Here is a 19,800-nt window from a genome sequence, read left to right on the forward strand (position 1 = left end):
TGGAGAGAAGTCTTATAACCACGTATAACCACGGAGAGACAGAAAAGGCCGCTACATCACAACGTGACCGGTAGGGAGTGCGGAGACGTGGAAGGGCTGGATGGGCTCACACGGGTGGCAGCTGAAGGGACTGAGAAAGAGCTCAAGAGCTGGGTATCCCCCCTGAGAAGGGCAAGGTCTAATCCCCCAGCTGGGCTTCCCAGCCTATAGCAACAGAGTGGAAAGTAAAATAGTATCAGCTGTGAAAAGTGAAAAGCCACAGGGTTTCTTGCTAGCCAGAGAGAAACAGCTGGAGAAAAAGAGCTCTTAAGCGGATCACATACAAAAATATTTTGGCCCCCACTTACCCTGGGCTCAAGCGGAGGAAAGGCAGAGAGGACTGGAGATGCTTGGGGAGAGTTTGGTGTGGTGGCTTTGAGGAGAGAGCTGGGGAAGCGGCTGGCCGGGTCCCAGCGCTGACTCACCCCCACACTGCAGGCAGACCATTCCTGGCCAAGTGGCGTCAGCCTGAGGGGAAGCAAAGGCACTGCCTACAGGAATTAAGCTGCCACACCAACAGTCCTTAAGCCTGAAGGCTAATCACAGATTGAATAGATTAACAACTAAGAAGCAAGACAAAGGCAGTAGATCCCTGGAAGTCTCCAACAGGCTGCCTAGGCCCAGACTGGTACAGGATCTGACGCCACCAGGGGCAGATCCAGGAAGTGCAAATCATTCTAAGAAGCACCAACAAACAATAGGAGTCACAAAAATGGGGAGACAGAGAAACAACCCCCCATCGAAAGGAAAGGTAGAGTCCCCAGAAAGAGTGCTAAATGAAATAGAGGGGAGCCAACTATCAGATATGGAATTGAAAGCACGGATTATGGAGAAGCTCAATGAGCTCAGCGGAAACTACAAAGAACTCCAGAAAAACTACAGTGAACTCCAGAAGAACTATAAGGAACTTACTGAGAATTATACCAGCATCAAAAAGGACATGGAAGCTATCAATAAGAGCCAGGAGGAAATGAAGAATAAGATCTCTGAATTGAAGAACACAGTAGAAGGAATTAAAAACAGGCTAGAGGAAGCAGAAAATCGGATCAGCGAGCTGAAGGACAATGTAGACAAAAACTCACAGACAGTGCAACAAAATGAAAAAAGGCTGAACAAGACTGAAGAGGCTCTAAGACAGCTGCAGGACAACATGAAACGTAATAATATCCATATCATAGGAATTCCAGAAGGAGAAGAAGAAGAGCAAGGGATAGAAAGCCTCTTTGAAAAACTAATGACAGAAAACTTCCCTAATATGAAGAGAGAAAGAATCATGCAAGTCCAGGAAGCACAGAGGGTCCCAATGAAGATGAACCCCAACAGGCCCACTTCAAGACACATCATAATTAAAATGGCAACATTCAAAGACAAAGAGAGAATCCTAAAAGCAGCAAGAGAGAAACAACTAATAACATACAAAGGAGCTCCAATAAGGCTATCATCAGATTTCTCAGCAGAAACACTACAAGCCAGAAGGGAATGGCAAAATATATTCCAAGTAATGAAAAACAAAGGCCTACAACCAAGAATACTCTACCCAGCAAGGCTCTCATTCAAAATGGAAGGTGAAATAAGGAGTTTCCAAGTCAAAAGAAGGTTAAAAGAATACATCTCCACCAAACCAGTATTGCAAGAGATGCTAAAGGGTCTGCTTTAAGAAGATGAAGAAACAGAGAGAGACAGAGAGGAACACGAGTACAAAGGGGGAAAATGACAATGAATAAGTACTGAAAGAAAGAAGGAACTTCTACCATTTGCAACAACATGACTGGAACTAGAGAGAATTATGCTTAGCGAAATAAGCCAGGTAACAAAAGAAAATTACCTTATGCTATCACCTGTTACAGGAAACTAATGAACAACACAAACAAATGACCAAATTGAACCAGAGGTATGTAAACGAGGAATAAACTAACAGTAACAAAGGGGGAGATGGGAGGGAGAGAAGTGGTAAGAAGGGGAAGGGTCTAGTCAAAGAGCATGTATAAATGACCCATGGACATGGACAACTGGATGGGGACTGAATGTGGGAGAAGGGAGGGACAGGGTGCAGAGAAGCAAGAGGGGGGAAAAAGTGAGACAACTGTAATGGAAAAACAAACAAACAGAAAAATTTTTAGTGGGGGAAAAAAATAAAAATATAAAGAATAGAAATGCAAGTTCAGTGAATATTAGAAGAACAAGGTTTTTCCTTCACACTGTATATATTTTCTCCCTATATGATCCCTCCAGAATTTGGCATTCTAAAGAAGTAAGTAATGACCTAAGTTTCTTTGCATAAAACTAATAAGACCAGTTGTTAATAACGATTTTTTTGACTAAGACTTTGACTGGAATGTCATGCCTAAAGGAGACATGCTTGGGCTTTGGTTGTTACCAAAAAGCCCTGAGCAACTGGGACTGACTTTCAAAGGTAATAAAAGTCCACGAGATAAAAGGCCTGGTACCTTGGATGGATGAGCGGTCCATAGCAACCTTTCCAGGGAAGGAGCGAAGGTTGTTTTCCTGAAAGATAGCTAGAAGGGACCTTAAGGCACAATGGAAAACCAGAAGGACCTGGAAAAGACAGGTGTTTACAGGCAAGGCTGAATGCCAGGTATGTGGATCTGCTTCTGTGCCCTGAAGGGCAGACTGAAGGTCACCCTAAATGTTCCTTGTGTAAGTTCCAGCAAAGCAGAACTAAAGATCATAAGTGATCATTTGCTGCTCGTGTTGTGTTTATGCAAATGAACAGGATAAATTAAAAATGAACTTAATGCAGTCCCTTTAATGACAAGGAGGGTAATCTTAGGGAGAAAAATCAAGATTCAAGGAAGATCACAATGCCCAGTGGTAAACTATAAAGTAGTGCAGCTAACCATCTTTAAAGTGTCTTTTCATTTAAAATTTGTTTTCATTTGAAAGTTAAACTATGTCTGTGGCATTATCAAAGATGTTTAATTTACAGCTAAGAAGAATGTCAAATGCCTTGCAACTGGATGTCTTTCCTATAAGACAGTCCTACAGATCTATAAACTTGTGTGTGGGTTACGTTACATAAATTAACATGTGTTTTCTGTTTTCAAAGGGCATAAGCCTACGATCTCATTACCTGAGTGATTGTCTGTACGTATAGACCTCACTTAATCCTGTCTGCATTGCTGCCTCCTGAGACTCACTGGTTTGGCTGAACTAAGTGGCTGGGTTGGTGAAGAACGGGGTGGTCTGTGGGCTTCACTTTAAAACTGGTTTCTCTTTTCTATCCTAATGGCTTGGACAGAAAGAGCCCAGAGGCCTGAGAGGTGGGAAACATAAACTATTTCCCTCAGTCCAAACTAAGTATAATGGGCAAAAGGGTTTTGGACAGGTGAGATGTACCTGGCATACCTTCCTCCAAAGAAACCCTTCTTTTCCCTAATGTGGGACATTGAAAAATTAATGCCTGTCTATTGTCATCTAGTGGTTACGGGTTGAATGATGTCCTTTAACCCTGTTGCCCCCAGAATACAACAAGGATGCCAGCCTGTTGAACCAAGCATGCCGTTGTCCAGAGACAGCCAACCAACCTGGAGTCTGCACGATCCTTCCCCTTGTAGGAAGGCCACCCTCCCCTCCACATCCCCACTCTTATTAGGGATTTCTTGACCCAAGGGTAGGTAGGACGACGACCATGTCCAGCTTGAAGCAGCTAGAGGAGCTCGAGACCTTCGTCCATTGTCCTTTATAAGATTGTAAAGGGTCTTAAGTCTGAGAGGGAGGGATTGTTATTTTTTATTGTTAAAATATTTAACTAATTAATTAATTATTTTTTAAAAAAAGAAGAAGAATATATGAAAGGGTGAGCCATGGGCATGGACTTAGGGAGGGGATTTTCGGGGAAGGGGGGTGCTGGGTGGAGGGGAGCAAAGGGGAAAAAATTGGAACTATTGTAACAATATAATCAATAAAATATACTTAAAAAATTTTAAAAAATAAAATAAAATAAAATAAAAAGAAAGTAAGGAAACTCCTACCCTTCATGACAGCATGGGTGGAAATGGAGAGTAGGAAAAGACAAATACCATATGATCTCACCTATAAGTGGAACTTAATGAACAAAGCAAACAAATGAGCAAATAAAACGAGAGACATGGAAATATGGAACAAACTGACAGTGACCAGAGGGGAGGGTATTGGGGGAAAATGGGGAAAAGAAGGGGAATGGTCTAGTCAAGGAACAAGTGTAAAAAAACCATGGACACGGACAACAGGGTGGGGATTGACTGTGTGAGGTGTGGATGGGTTTGGTGGTGGGTAGGGCAAGAGAGAGCAACAGGGGAAAATTAGGACAACTTTAATTGAACAACAATAAAATAAAATAATTGAAAAGATAGAAATGACTTAAAGAATTAAGCAGATGACTTCAGTTCCTCACAGCAGCTCGTTTCCCCCAGAGCCAATGATACAAGAGGTGACATACTACCACTTCAGTTATATTCTACTGGCCACCCAGATCAAAGCTTATACCATGTGTAATTTGGAAGGGGATTACACAGCATGTGAATAACAAGAACAAAGGTTCATTGAGGGTTGTGTCGAAGGCTGATTGCCATACTAAGAAAATCAGGATTGGTAGATGTCCCTGGTTAATAGTGTAATATTTATATGAGTAAAATTGCACAACATTAAAAAAATTAGAAATAATAAGTGTATAGAGCAAACTACAGTCTCCTATATGTAACCTGCCCCTCACTATAGCACTCTCACTTTCCAAAGGTAAGTGCTTTACAGCATTTTGTTTTTATTTTTTGAGTAGTTATTCTAAAGTTCTAAGCAATATACATTTTTATGAGTTTTGATTACTTTTAATCATTATCTTGCTACTATGAATGAGGATTTAGCATTCTTACTCCTGTAATCTAATAACTGTCTTCCATTATACATGTGCACACATCATCACTATCTCATCATTTTAATAGACCAGAAAAACCTTTTTGCCTGATGTGAAGGTAGATATTTAATAAGAGAAGTTGGTTAAAGAGGATAATTTTAGCAAAGGCTACTTTTAATTTGGTTTTAACTTCAAATACATTGTTGTACATTCATTCACCATGTTTTTGATGTGGGACTAAGCCTGTTCTTTGAGAGTGGGTTTCCTGATTGGAAGCTGACATAGTTTTCTTGTATAATTCACATTTCTAATGTATCTTCTAAAATTTACAATTTAAGATTATTTAAAATAGAACAAGAACTTGATTACTGTAAAATTTCATGAATATAGAATCTTTCTACATTTCATAATTTTTCTTTACTCTTTTGCAGTTCTGTCTTATGGTTAATTTCCCCACAAATGTTTTCAGGGCTTTTTCTTGAACTCTATGAAAACTGTTTGTTTGTTAGCTTGACTTTTTTTTCCCCCCTCAGATTTCAAGTGTTTGTGTAATGCAGTAACAAATACAACTGACATAAACAGGCTTGAGAACAAAAAAACTTGAGTCTCAGTGAGCATACAACTTGACCAGTGAGAGCAAAAGTGTATAAGTATTGTACAGAGTGACTTACATACCTATGTGTATTTAATATTCTGAGAGCACCAGACAATAAGTTTACTTATGAAGTAAATAATGATTATTCATTAATTCCAGAGTCGGTTAAATGGGATCCATTAAGAGATTTTCTATGATATTTCCTCTGGTAGCAAAGTTGCGAAGTGGATTTCTGTATACACAATCACTTAAGGTATTAGCAACGCAACTAAGGAGTCAAAATATTCAGAAGAGAAGTCAAAAAATTCAAGAAAGTCAGGAACTATTTAGTTTAAGAGCAAATAACTCTGCCTACCTAAATAATAGTTACTAATTTACCACTAAATAATAATCCTTGCATCATTGAACAAAAGGCTAAATTATGATCACTGTTGTCTATTTAAAGATATGGAAGGGGATGACACTATGTAAATATTTCTATCAAATACATTGAAGTAAAACCTTGACATCTATGATGTTTGACTCTCAAGAAGTTGATTCCGATTTGTCTTAGTCAATCATAGTCTCCTGGCTTTGTGTTTACTCTATGCCAACTTGGGCCAGAAAGTCATTAGTTGGTGACTTCTATTAAATTTTTTAATTGCTTTTAAAAGAAAATCGTGGGAAGCAGTCTGTATTGGATACAAAGAAAGATAAAAATACTCCACTTTTTGCTAAGGCCTTTGTTGAGATCAGAGCCTAATGACAAAGTCAAAATTCTGAGGAAAGTGATCAGAGAATTATAAAGTAATAGAGCTGGTGCCATAACTACACTGGCCTGAAAACTGGGTTCCAAGTTATATGAGCAACAAATGTTCTTATTTAAACCTATTCAGTCATATTTCTATATCTTATAGCCAAACAGACACTAATTTATATTTCAGTGTTTAAAAGATTCTTCTTCAATTATGGAACAATATAATTTTTATATTGAGACATTTTAGTTTCTATTAATTTAAGGAAATTAGGTGCTACTTTAATTTATACATTACACGAATAGAATTTGTTACCTCAAGAGGTAGACTAAGTAGAAAAGGATAGCTGTAACAGCATTATTAAAGGAAGTAAAAAATAATAATTATGATTGATATGAAGAGCAAGCAACAACATTTACTCTCAAAACATCCTATGGGACCATCTTAATAGTCAAAACACCCTCTAGAGTGCTAGAATGTGTGGGCAAGTGTATAATTGAAGGAGGTATTTCTGAAAATCCTTGGAGGGTGGGACATAAAAGTATAATTAGATATTTCTAGCAAGGTCCAACTATAAACTCACCATGTCAGACATTGAGTTCTGCCATTTAGATAGCTTTTCATTTGAAATTTTTATAAATTTCCCAGGTGATTATGCACACTTAAGTTGGAGAATTTCTGGCTGTGAACATAAAGCCCCATTTGAAACTTTTTCTGCCAAAATGTTTACTCTTAATGATCTTGCCTTCTGAATTTCAGAAAAGACCAGGAGAAGAATACCCCAGAAATGAAGAATGACAAAAATAAAAATACAGAAGCATAACACAACTCTAGTGGTAGAAAGTGAAAGAAAGAAATAGAAATCCAATGAAATGCAGAGTGAAACACAGTTTAGAAACATAGAAATGTATGTAAAAATTAGCTAGGTAGGCTAATTACAGTGATAAGATGCATATAAATATATGTCATGTAGCCAAAACTCATCTCTTTGCTTTGATCTCTTCTTTAAAAGCAACATCAGTAATTCTGAAGCAATTCCTCTAACCAGTTTGAGTGTTTTTGACAATTGTTCTTCCCCACAAGTAATTAAGTCATGTTTTACTGCTGTTGTTGTTATAACAAAAGCACTTACTGGAACATCAAAAACAGAATGGGCTTAGTTAGACACACTGCATCTCCTTCCACAACTGAGAAGAAATGCAACTATCTCAAAACTAGAGACAACCAGAAGTTCCAGATAATCAAGCTGCATGGAAGCAAATATAAAAAGAATAAATACACAGCCAGACAGGTAAGAGGGGCAGAGCCGGGGCAGAGAGGAAGCAGTGTGGCAGTGGCAGTGGCAGGGGCAGGCCGGCAGAAAGTGCAATCATACATTTTAAAAAGTAGGGAGGGAAACCTGGAGAGCACACCCAGCACCAGACCGGACTGCACAGCTCACAGTTCCAGTGCCAGGGGAAATAAAACCTCATTGCTTCTAACTGTGAAAACCAGTGGCAGTTGGGGCAGAGGAAAAAACAGCCAATCTCTCAGCAGAATCTGCTTGTTTAAAGGGCCCTCACAGTCCTAGAATGTCACAGACCCACCCAATCTAGGAATGACCGCCAGGGCAACAGCTGGAAGGCACCAGTGCCATACGGGAAGTGGGAGAAGTGTCTGGAAAAGGGGCGAGTGCTGCGCAAATGGCATTGGTCCCTCTCGGACCCCTCCCCCACATACAGCACCACAATATGGTAAAGTAGGTCACTATGCACTGATCAATACCTATGGCTCTGCTCCTTACAATGTAACAGGTGTGACAGCTCTACCTAAGACACAGAGGCAAACAAACATGCGAGCCTGTCAAGATGAGGAGACAGAGAAGCATGGCCCAAAAGAGAGAATGTATCAAGGTTCCAGTGATAGAACTATGCGATAAGGAGATAGCCAACCTAACAGATGTAAAGTTCAAAACACTGGTGATAAAGATGCTCACAGACTTGAAAGATATGCTTAAGTACAGCAAATGCAGAAGGGAATAAGTGAAGGCTATGCTAAATGAAATGAAGAAAAATTCACATAAAACCAATGGTGAAGGGAAGGAAACTGGTGATTTGGAATATAAGGAAGAAAAAAAACAGTCGACCAGTACAGAATGAGGAAACAAGAATTGAAAAACTGAGGAGAGGCTTAGCAACCTCTGGGACAACTTTAAATGTGCCAACATCTGAATCATAGGGGTTTCAGAAGGAGAAGAGGAAGGGCAAGAAATTGAAAACTTATGTGAAAAAATAATGAAGGAAAACTTCCCAAATTTGGTGAAGGAAATAGACATACAAGTCCAGGAAGCACAGAGGGTCCCAAACAAGCTAGATCCAAAGAGGACCACACCAAGACACATCATACTTAAAATGTCAACGGTTAAAGATAAAGAGAGAATCTTAAAAGCAGCAAGAGAAAAGCATAGAATCCCCTACATAGGGGTGCATGCCTATCAACTGATTTCTCAAAAGAAACTTTGCAGGCAAGAAGGGACTGGCAAGATGTATTCAATGTGATTAAAAGCAAGGACCTACAACCCAGATTGCTTTATCCAGCAAAGCTATCATTTGGAATGGAAGGACAGATAAAGTGCTTCCCTGACAAGGTAAAGCTAAAGGAGTTCATCATCACCAAGACATTATTATATGAAATGTTAAAGGGACTTACTTAAGAAAAAGAAGATCAAAACTATGAACATTAAAATGACAACAAACTCACAACTATCAACTGAATCTAGAAAATAAAAACAAAATCCAACTAAGCAAACCAGAATAGAAACAGAATCACTGGTATGGGGATCATTTGGAGGGTTATCATCGGAGAGGGGGAAGGGGGAGAAATGGGGAAATGGTGCAGGGGTTAAGAACATAATTGGTTGTTACAAAATAAACAAAGGATGTTAAGAATAATATAGGAAAGGGTGAAGCCAAAGAACTTATGTGCACAACCCATGGACAGGAACTAAGGAGGGTGGGATTACTGGAAGGAACTGGGATACTGGGCAGAGGGGAACAAAGGGGAAAAAAATTGGGACAATTGTAACAACATAATCAATAAAATATACTTAAAAAAACAGAATGGCAATCAATTAAAAACTAAGTCTCATGACTACGTAGGTCCTAGTAATATCTGTCACACAGAAAGATGGAGGTACTTTGGCCAAATGATGCTTGTGTAACCCGTCTGGTCAGTTTGTTTTTAGAATCTTGAGACTAAAATGCACTTAAAAGATTTTAACTCAGCCCCTTTTACAGATGGGGACAATAGAACCTAACGATATAAATGTAACTTAATATGACAATGTTACATACTGACTGAGGCAAGCTAAAGCTTGGATTTCCTGTCTGGAGTTCTTTCCTCTTACTACAATGCTTCTGCTATGCAGGTTACCAGATGAAAAAGTAGTTGGTTGCATCATTGTAAATATGCAATCTATATCCAGAAGTAGAAGAAAGTAGTTGTGGGGTATCAGCAGAATTATGAAGAAACAGCAATCATGTTCTTGGGGGAGAGGTGATAGGACATAAGAGTGTAGCTAAGGGTGCAATGGCTGGTGCAGAACTTCCCTGGTTTGGGACCCTACTTCTGTTGCATCCCAGTGTTTCACCTTGGACAACTTATTTGACTAGTCTGTGCCACAGTTTTCAGTACCCAGTAAATTATTCCTTTCTAGAAGTTTGTTAAATGTGTTGTAAACCATTCACCTTGTAGGCAGTTTCTCTCAGCCACCCTTGTAGAGGAAGGACTGTTTCCAAGTCTGACTGTCACTTTTTCTAAGTCTTTCCTTCTAGTAATACATAGATATTATTTCATAGGTCTCATTTCTCATTTCTTATTTAAAAATCTATCTCAGATCATGAAAACAATGTTTCTTTTAAAGATTTTCATTAGTAAGATAAATACTTTTGTGATTTGTTTGAATTTGGGTTCAAATAATATTTCCTGAGGACCTACCACACTTTTCCATTTCCATGTACAATTCCAATGTACATTGAGTTTCTTCCACTCTTACGAATATGTGAGAGCAGAGAGAATTGTACTAAATGAAATAAGCTAAATTTCATTAGTTCATGCCCTATTTTCTCAAAGAAAAAATCTGGTCAATTCCATAACCCATCTCTAGGTTTTTCAATTGTGCCTGGAAAACCTCAGGCATTTCTCATATGCACATAAACTGCCTAGTTAGCTTCAGTTCCTTCAAGGTCTTTCTCAAGTGCTTCTACACCTCCAATGGGGATCCATCACACTGCCACTATTTCCAGAGGTCACCTTGAAAATGCCAAAATCTAGTGAGGGTCCTATATTTCATGCCTCCCAAGACTGTCGAACCTATATGCAGCACCCATGATGTTTTCAATCTATAATTGGGGAAAATGGTTCTCTTTACCATACAGTGTCACAATTAACTTGTTACTTGGGAGACAAAGGAGTGCTCCCTTTATACATAGTCCTTGATGTAAAGTTTCTTTTCATTTATATGTGCAGCTGTTTCTCTCCACTCACCTAGACCCAGTCCTTGAAGCCTGACAGGTGGAGGGTGCAGCTTTTTCCACCTTAATGCCCCTAAGAAGCTACTCTTCCTTCAAGAAAAGATCAGAAAGAAACTTGTAGCAATTTGATTCCCAGAAGCTAGTACATGCATTTATCAGATTATTCCTTGGTAAATCTAAGTTACAGCTGAAACTAAAGAGATGCACCTAACTTCACCCTCACCACACCTGGATTTCATATACTTTTTCCTCATTTTTAATAATCTGAAAGATGCTTCTTACATTGATTTCTTTTTCATAAAATTTAACTTCTATGCTTAATCCACATCCACATCTTTTTTATTTTGGGTTTATTACATACTTTTTGAAAATCAGTTTTCCAGATGATGAATGGATCTAGTGAGAATCATAACTGGGGACTTGTTCAATATAAAATGGATTAAGATTACATTCCTTGTTTTGTGAAATGTTTAAAGGCCAAGAATAAAAGCTGTTCACCACCACCTTATGATATCTGGTTGCAGGCAGGTGCTGGGTCGAGAACTGGCTCTAGGAAAAGAAAGGCATACTAATTTTACCTCTCTGTACGTGATTACATTTGACTTTCTGGGACATTGATGGGGACATCTAATATTTGCTGTTTATTCCTCTTTCAAGGAGTCACAGGGCTATTCTACCTACTAGGCAGTGTTGAGCTTGGGGAAAACTTTTTTGAATCCTCTGACAGAATTGCTTTCATATAGTAAATAAATAAGTAAACCAAATTAACTAGAGTTTCAAATTCTATTCATATCTTACTATCACATGTCCAAAAGAAATGGTATATATTTGTTTGCTCAATGTTTCAATCTGAGACCATTAATAGTAACTTCATGGTAGCATGGACCAGTCCATGATCTTATGGGGACTAGTAAAAATTCACTATTTTGAGGCCATAAGTGTTAGTTGATTTCAGAAATGTGAGCCCCATAATACTTGGCATAATAATAGCTACTAAATGTATTATTGCACACCATATCAAGCCATTTTATGCAGTTGACAATTTGATCATTTTACGATATGATTACTCAAGTGGAAAATTGGTTTTATTTTTAAAAATATACCATTTAATGACAATTTTACTTAGAATCTTTGAAGGACAAATTGATCCTGAAACACAAACATTTGTTGTTGAGATCAATTGTAAGAAGGTTCACTGGTTCCATTTAGAAGGGTTTGATGATTGTCTTCAAAGTGCTTGGAAGTTCTAGCACAATAAACTTTGAAGCACAATGCTTTGTCATCCTCCTGCCTTAGGCCTGCTGTTTCTGGCATAGATTAGCAGTGTTCATGTTTTTTTTTCTTCTTATTTTTCTTTCTTTCACAATAGAAGGGTTTCCCCATAATGACTGACTTTATCCCATGTGAGTACTAAGCCTTTCAAATGGCCTAAGCTGTGGTATTCAACTGTGTTGGGACAATCTCATTAATGAAAGACATATTAGGTGGGGTCTTTTCTGCCACAATATAGTATTTGTCTTAGAGGACTGTGGTCCCCACCACATGACAGTGATGCAGGCACTACCACCTCCATGACAGTAGAAATTACAGCGACAAATTAACTCTTACCCTGGGTGGCTTTTTCAATGCTCTTTTCTGACAGTGACTGGCCCTTCTGTCAACATTTGCTCTGACTTCTTCTCAAGCAGAAATCAGTTCTAAAAAGATTCATCATTTTTATTCAGTCTAATATTTTCCAGAACCACTTTCAGATTTTAACTGCTGTTTTCTGCAAGAAATGTATTTTTCTTGTGTTCTTAGAGGAAATGAAAGTTATGATGGAACTCCTAGGAGTAAAGACTCTTCTTGAAAGTGGACATAATCAAATGGGGCAAATTGTCTTATTCTAAGAAGTCTTAACACAGCTCTAAGAAGTCTTGAAACAGCTCTTGGTTCTTTGATTGTGGATAAACAATTTGCCTTCTTTATATTAATTACTGTAGGCACTAATTACATGGCATTTAAAGCCTGAAAGGGTGTAATAAAGAATTTCTAATGAATACTGCCTTTTCATGGACCGAAGAGAAAATTAAAAAATTGGATCAATGAAAAAAACACCAGAATTCTTTAAAAAGAGTTGGTATCTTATTTACAAAATGAGGAATTTTTGTATTGCTCTAGTTCTTTTGTTTGGGTACATCTTCAGACAACTATTTTCTGGGAAAGGATTAAACCTTTATCTGAACTGGATTTAGATGTTTTCTTTAAATGATGACACATTACTCTTTATATATTATATTGTGTTAGGTATCTAATCTGTAACATATATTGTATATTATATATACACAGATATATATATACATATTTGATATATTTTTCTATATCTGACTTTAACTGTTTTATTTATTTTTGTCTTAATTACAATAAAATCCATATAAATTTCATAAGAATATTACTCATTTGTAATTCACTGGAGTTTTTATTGATACTTAGTTCCTAAAATGCATTTTTGTTAAACTAGGCAGGATTGAAGGCTAATTTATGTGCTCATGCAACACACACACACACACACACACACACACACACACACACACACAATTAGTGAGCCCATAAAATATTTTGAAAAAAAGGTTTCCTTGAGCAAAATATAAGAACAAAAAATAAGACAAATTAATTAATATAAAACTATAACAATTTCATTTTCAAATTTTTTAAAATATTAGAACTTTCCAGTGTTTTGAACTCTGTGTCTGATAGGTTGCATATATACTTTTTGTTTAGTTCTTTTTATGGGGTTTTGTTTTGTTTTTTCACTTGGGCCATATTTCTTTCTTTTTTTTATTTCTTTATTGTCATTCTACTACAGTTGTCCCATCTTTCTCCATTGTTCTCCCTTGCTCCGCCCACCTCACCCCTCTCCCACAGTCAATCCCCACCCTGTTGTCCATGTCCATGGGTCTTTACATTAGTTCCTTGACTAGACCCTTCCCCTTCTTTACCCCCTTGTCTCCCTCCCCTTTCCCCTCTGATCACTGTCAGTCTGTTCCTTGTTTACATGCCTGTGGTTCTATTTTGCTCATTTGTTTTGTTCATTAGGTTCCTGTATTAGGGAAATTATATGGTGAGTTTTTTCTTTTTTTTTTTTTTTTTTGCTGCCTGGTTTATTTCACTAAGCATAATACTCTCCAGTTCCATCCATGTTGTCACAACAGGCAGGAGTTCCTCCCTTCTTTCTGCTGCATAGAATTCCATCATGTAAATATGCCACAGTTTTTTGATCCACTCATCCACTGATGCGTAGTTAGGCTGTTTTCAGCATTTTGTTATTGTAAATAGTGCTGCTATGAACATAGGAGTGCGTAGGTTCTTCTGAATTGGTGTTTCAGGATTCTTCAGGTATAATCCTAGCAGTGGAAATGCAGGATCAAAAGGCAGTTCCGTTTTTAGTTTCTTAAGGAAATTCCATACTGTTTTCCATAGTGGCTGCAACATCCTGCATTCCCACCAACAGTGCACTAGGGTTCCCTTTTCTCCATATCCTCGCCAGCACTTGTTTGTTGTTGATTTGTTAATGATGGCAATTCTGACAAGTGTGAGGTGGTATCTCATTGTGTTTTTAATTTGACATTGAGCATTCTTTCATATGCCTATGTGCCATCTGTATATCCTCCTTGGAGAAGTGTCTATTGCCCATTTTTTAATTGGATTATCTGTCTTCTTGGTGTTGAGTCATATAAGTTCTTTATATATTTTGGAGATCAAATCCTTGTCTCAGGTATCATTGGGAAATATATTTTTCCATACTGTTGGTTTCCTGTGTATCTTACTGATGTTTTCTTTAGCAGAGCAAAAACTTTTTAGTTTGATGTAGTCCCATTGGTTTATTCTTTCCCTTATTTCCCTTGCCCTAGGAGATATATTGGCAAAAATATTGCTGCATGGGATATCTGAGATTTTACTGCCTATATTTTCCTCTATGACTTCTATGGTATCATGGCTTATATTTAAATCTTTTATCCATCTTGCATTTATTCTTGTGTATGGTGTAAGTTGGTGGTCTAGTTTCAGATTTTTGCATATCCCTGTCCAGTTCTGCCAACACCATTTATTGAAGAGGCTATTTTCACTCCATTTTATGCTCCTTCTTCCTTTGTCAGATATTAATTGATCATAGAGACCTGGGTTTATTTCTGGGCTCTCTATTCTATTCCATTGATTTATATGTCTATTCTTATGCTAATACCATACTGTTTTGATTACCATGGCCTTGTAATATGGTTTGATATCAGGTACTGTGATTCCTCCTACTTTGTTCTTCCTTCTCAAGATTACTGAGGCTATTCGCAGTTGTTTTTGGTCCCATATAAATTTTTGAAGTATTTGTTCTTGGCCTGTGAAATATGTCATTGGTATTTTAATACGGATTGCATTGGATCTATAAATTGCTTTGGGTAGTATGGGCAGTCAAAAAAAATCATTAGGTACTGCAACAACATCAAAAAAACCCAGGTAGAAATGAAGTTTGCATTAAGTGAAATAAAGAAAAATCCACAGGAAACCAGCAGTGAATGTGATTAAGCCGAGATTCAAATTAACAATTTTGAACATAAGGAAGAAAAACCATTTAAACAGAACAGCAAAAAACAAAAACAAAAAAAAAAAAAAAAACAGAACAGCAAGAAGAAAAAATAATTTAAAAAAAAAAACGAGAATGGAATAAAGAGCCTCTGGGTCATCTCCAAACATAACAACATTTGAATCTTAGAGCTGCCAGAAAAAAGAAGTGGAAGAGCAATAAATTGAAAACTTATTTGGAAATATAATGAAGGAAAACTTCCCTTATTTGGTGAAGGAAATAAACAAACAAGTCCAGGAAGCACAGAGCCCCAAACAAGTTGGACCCAAAGAGGACCACACCAAGACACAACATAACAAAATGCAAAAGGTTAAAGACAAACAGAGAATCTTAAAAGAAGCAAGAGAAAAAAAGAGGGTTACCTACAAAGGAGTTTCCATAAGACTATAAGCTGATTCTCAAAAGAAACTTTGAAGGAAAGAAGGGACTTCAAAGACGTATTCAGAGTGATGAAAAGCAAGGACCTACAACCAAGATTCCTTTGTCTAGTAAAGCTGTTATTTAGAATGGAAAGGCAGACAAAGTGCTTCCCAGACAAGGTAAAACTAAAGGAGTTCATCATCACCAAGACATTACTATAGGAAATGTTAAAGGGAACTATATAAGAAGAAGAAAATCCAAACTATGAATGTTAAAATGGCAACAAATTCACAACTGTCAACAACTGAAGCAAGCAAACTAAGCAAGCAAGCAGGACACAAACAGAATAATAGATATAGGACCATTTAGAGGGTTATCAGCTGGGAGGGGGAAGGGGAACAATGGGGGGGAAGTGCAGGGATTAAAAAGCATAATCGGTAGGTACAAAATGGAGAGGGGGAAGTTAAGAATAATATATGGAAGGGGGAAGCCAAAGAACTTATATGCACAACCCATGAACACAAACTAAGGGAAGGGATTGCTGGAGGGAAGGGGGTACCAGGAGAAGGAGGCAAAGGAAAAAAAGTTGTAATAACATAATCAATAAAATACATTTTAAAAAACTATAAAAAACATTAGAACTTTCCTACCTAAAACAAATAAAAATGTTTTAGTATGAATTTACATGAATTGGACACTTGACTAGGAAATAAGTACAAGTGAACGATCTGGTGAGTATAAAGCGTCTGTGTCAAAAAGTTATCAGTGTTGCCCGGCAGGTGTGGCTCAGCTGGTTGGAGCATCGTTCCATAACCTAGAGGTTGCAGGTTTGATTCCAGGGCAGGGCACATACCTAGGTTGGGTTTGATCCCAGGTCCGTGTTCCCTGTTGCAGGTGTGTATAGGTGGCAACCAATCAATGCCTCTTTCTCACATCAGTACTTCTCCCTCTCCCTTCCTCTCTCTCAAAAAAGCAATGAAAAAATGTCCTCAGATGAGAATTAAAAAAAAAGAAAAAAAAGGTTAGCAATGTCTTTAACACTCAACACCTTCCTATCCCCTCCTTTATTTTTTAGTACAAAAGGAATTTAATGCAAAATGGAAGTATAAATCAGCGAAAATGAAAATTAACTTTAGATTTGAATATAGATATATCTTGGAATCTTTGTTCCAACCAATGTTACTTTATGTTTCAGATTCATCAATAATAGCAGGGATAAAAATATCTACTGTTGAGAATAGTTAAAATAATGATATATAAAAGCAAAAGAGATCTCCAGGGGACTTCTGGCCAAGATGGAGGCCTAGACTGACATGCTCCATTTCCCTCCACAACTAAGAAGTAATACAACTACCGCAAAACCAGGAATAACCAGAAGTTCCGGAAAATAAAGCTACATGGCAGTCCAACATATGAAGTTATAAAAAAGTGGTGCTCATCCGGACAGGTAGGAGGGGCAAAGCCGGGGTGGAGAGATCAAGCTGTGCTGGTGGCAGCAGCTGTGGTGACGGTGGTGGGACAGTAGTAAGCACAGACACCCGTATTTAAGGGGAGGAGAGAAGCGCCTTGGGGCACTCCTGGCTTCAGACCATACCTGTCAGCACAGACCCCCATTGCCTCAGACTGTGAAGGCCAGAGGGCTTGGGGATGGAGGAGGAGGCTCCCAGTCTCTCAGCAGAGAGTGAATGGCAGGAATCCATCTTGGACTCCACCCCCACACAAAGCGCCATAGTGTGGTGAGAAGGGTCGCCCGGTAGTTATGAGTGCACGGGGCTCCACCCCCTATAGCAGAGGAGGCATGACAGCCTTGCCCAGGAAGAAAGGTAAACACAAAACTGTCAGGATGGCACAGATCCTGATAGAGATCCAGGTGATGGAGCTGACCAGCCAGCAAGTATCTAATCTAACTGCTCAGCAGATAGGAAATCTTTCTGAGGCACAGTTCAGAGCTTTGGTTATACAAATGCTTACAGACCTAACAGCAAATCTTAAACAATATGGGGAAGAAATGAAGGCTAGTCCTGCTAAAATGAATGAAAACACATATGAAACTAGTGGTGAGGGAAAGAAAACCAGGGATTAAATCAACAAATCAGAACATAAGGAAGGAACAAACCGTGAACCAGTGCAGAAAGAGGAAACGAAAAGTAAGGAAAATGAGTAGAGTTTCAGAAATCTATACGACAGCTATAAGCAGGCCAACATCCAGATCACAGGGTTGCTAGAAGGTGAAGAAGAAGAACTAGAAACTGAAAACTTATGTGAAAAAATAATAAAACAGAACTTCCCTAACTTGGGTAAGTAAATAGACTTACAGGTCCAGGAAGCACAGAGAGTTCCAAAAATACTGGACCCAGGGAGAACCATACCAAGACATATTACAATAAAAATGTCAAAAATTAAAGATAAAGAGAGAATCTTAAAAGCAGCAAGAGAGAAGAAGAGAATTATGTACAAAGCAGTTCCAATAAGACTATCAGCTTATTTCTCAAAAGAAACTCTGTAGGCAAGAAGGGACTGGCAAGAAATATTCAAAGTAATGAAAAGCAAAAACCTGCAACCACGATTACTCTATCCAGTGAAGCTGTCATTCAGAATAGAAGGGCAGAGAAAGTGCTTCCAGGACAAAGTAAAACTGAAGGAGTTCCTCAGATCCACACTGCTGTTATATGAAATGTTAAAAGGGCTTGTATAGGAGAAAGAGGATCAAAACTATGAACATTAAAGTGAAAACTGTATCACAACAACCAACAGAAGCTAGGGAATCAAAACAAAGGCAAACTAAGTAGGCAGTGAGAGTGGGAAAAGAATTATACATATGGGGAACATTGTGGGTGGAGGTCAGTGGGGAGGGGGAAAGCAGGAAAGGGAGGGAGATGATGCAGAAATTGAGAAGCATAGTAGGAGGGAGTGGAGTAGACAGGAAGATGTTAAGAAGAACTATACGTACAACCAATGGGCATGGACTAAGGGGGGGGACAACTGGAGGAAGGGAGTCACTGGGTGGAGGGGAACAAGGGGAAAAGAAAATGGGACAACTGTAACAACATAATCAATAGATCATATTTAAAAAATCAATACATGCTTGGTTCATATTAGCACTCACAAAATTTAGTTAAAAAAAAAATCCCTCTGTGATGAGCACAAATCCTAGAGAAAAACATTTAAAAGAAAAAGTTGCTCAATCAGTTCATTTTTGGCTGTAACTCTGTGATTTCAAATTGGTCCTATTGGCCCCAGTTCTTTTATGTTTTACATGTCTAGTTCTATAGCTTTAGTTGCTCTGTTAAGTAATTATGGATTTCTGGCAAGAAACAAAAGGAGGAAGAAATAAAAGAAAGGAAGAAGGAGGGAGAAAGTGAAGGAGAAAAGAAAGTGGGTGAAAGGGTCTCTTTATTTCATGTTACTTGCCATTGTAGTTTAAAAATGTGAAATTAATAAAATGAATATAAATATTGCTGGTCCAAGCATTTGCACTCATTACAAACCTCTGCACAGCAATATATATTCTTTTTTCTATTTGCGTTCTCATTCCAGCTTTTGTTCTTTCTCTTCCATTTAATCTGTTTCTCATACTCTTCCATAATTACAGTAGAAAAACATTCTCACCCAGAAAATGATACAGCAATATGTGTGTAAAATGACCTCGGAAAACCAATAATACATAAAATAAAAGATTAAATCCCAAACAAGTCTTTTTATTTAACATAAGGCCAAAGAAGCTATCAGGCATTGCTGAATACTGTCCACTAACTGTACAAAATGACTGCATGCCTCTCAAACACCAAAATATCCACTGGAATGCCATAGAAATAAATAACTTCTGCTATAAACACATAAAAACACATCAAACTGTTATCTCTTTAAACATATTGTAAATAAAAAATTACCAGTACTTCTACACAATAAATATTAAGAAACCATTGACATAGTTAAAATGCACTCATATAAATTAAAAACTTTAATTACATTAGCCAGACATTGATTAAAGAACTGCATGTAGTATGCAAAAAAATAAACAAAATAAAAACAAACAAACAAACAACATCAACCACAAAACATAAAAACTTTTAAAACAAAACAGGCTTCAGGTTATC

This window comes from Furipterus horrens, unplaced genomic scaffold (assembly GCF_987537825.1).
Source record: "Furipterus horrens unplaced genomic scaffold, mFurHor1.1.pri manual_scaffold_9, whole genome shotgun sequence".
Lineage (NCBI taxonomy): Eukaryota > Metazoa > Chordata > Mammalia > Chiroptera > Furipteridae > Furipterus > Furipterus horrens.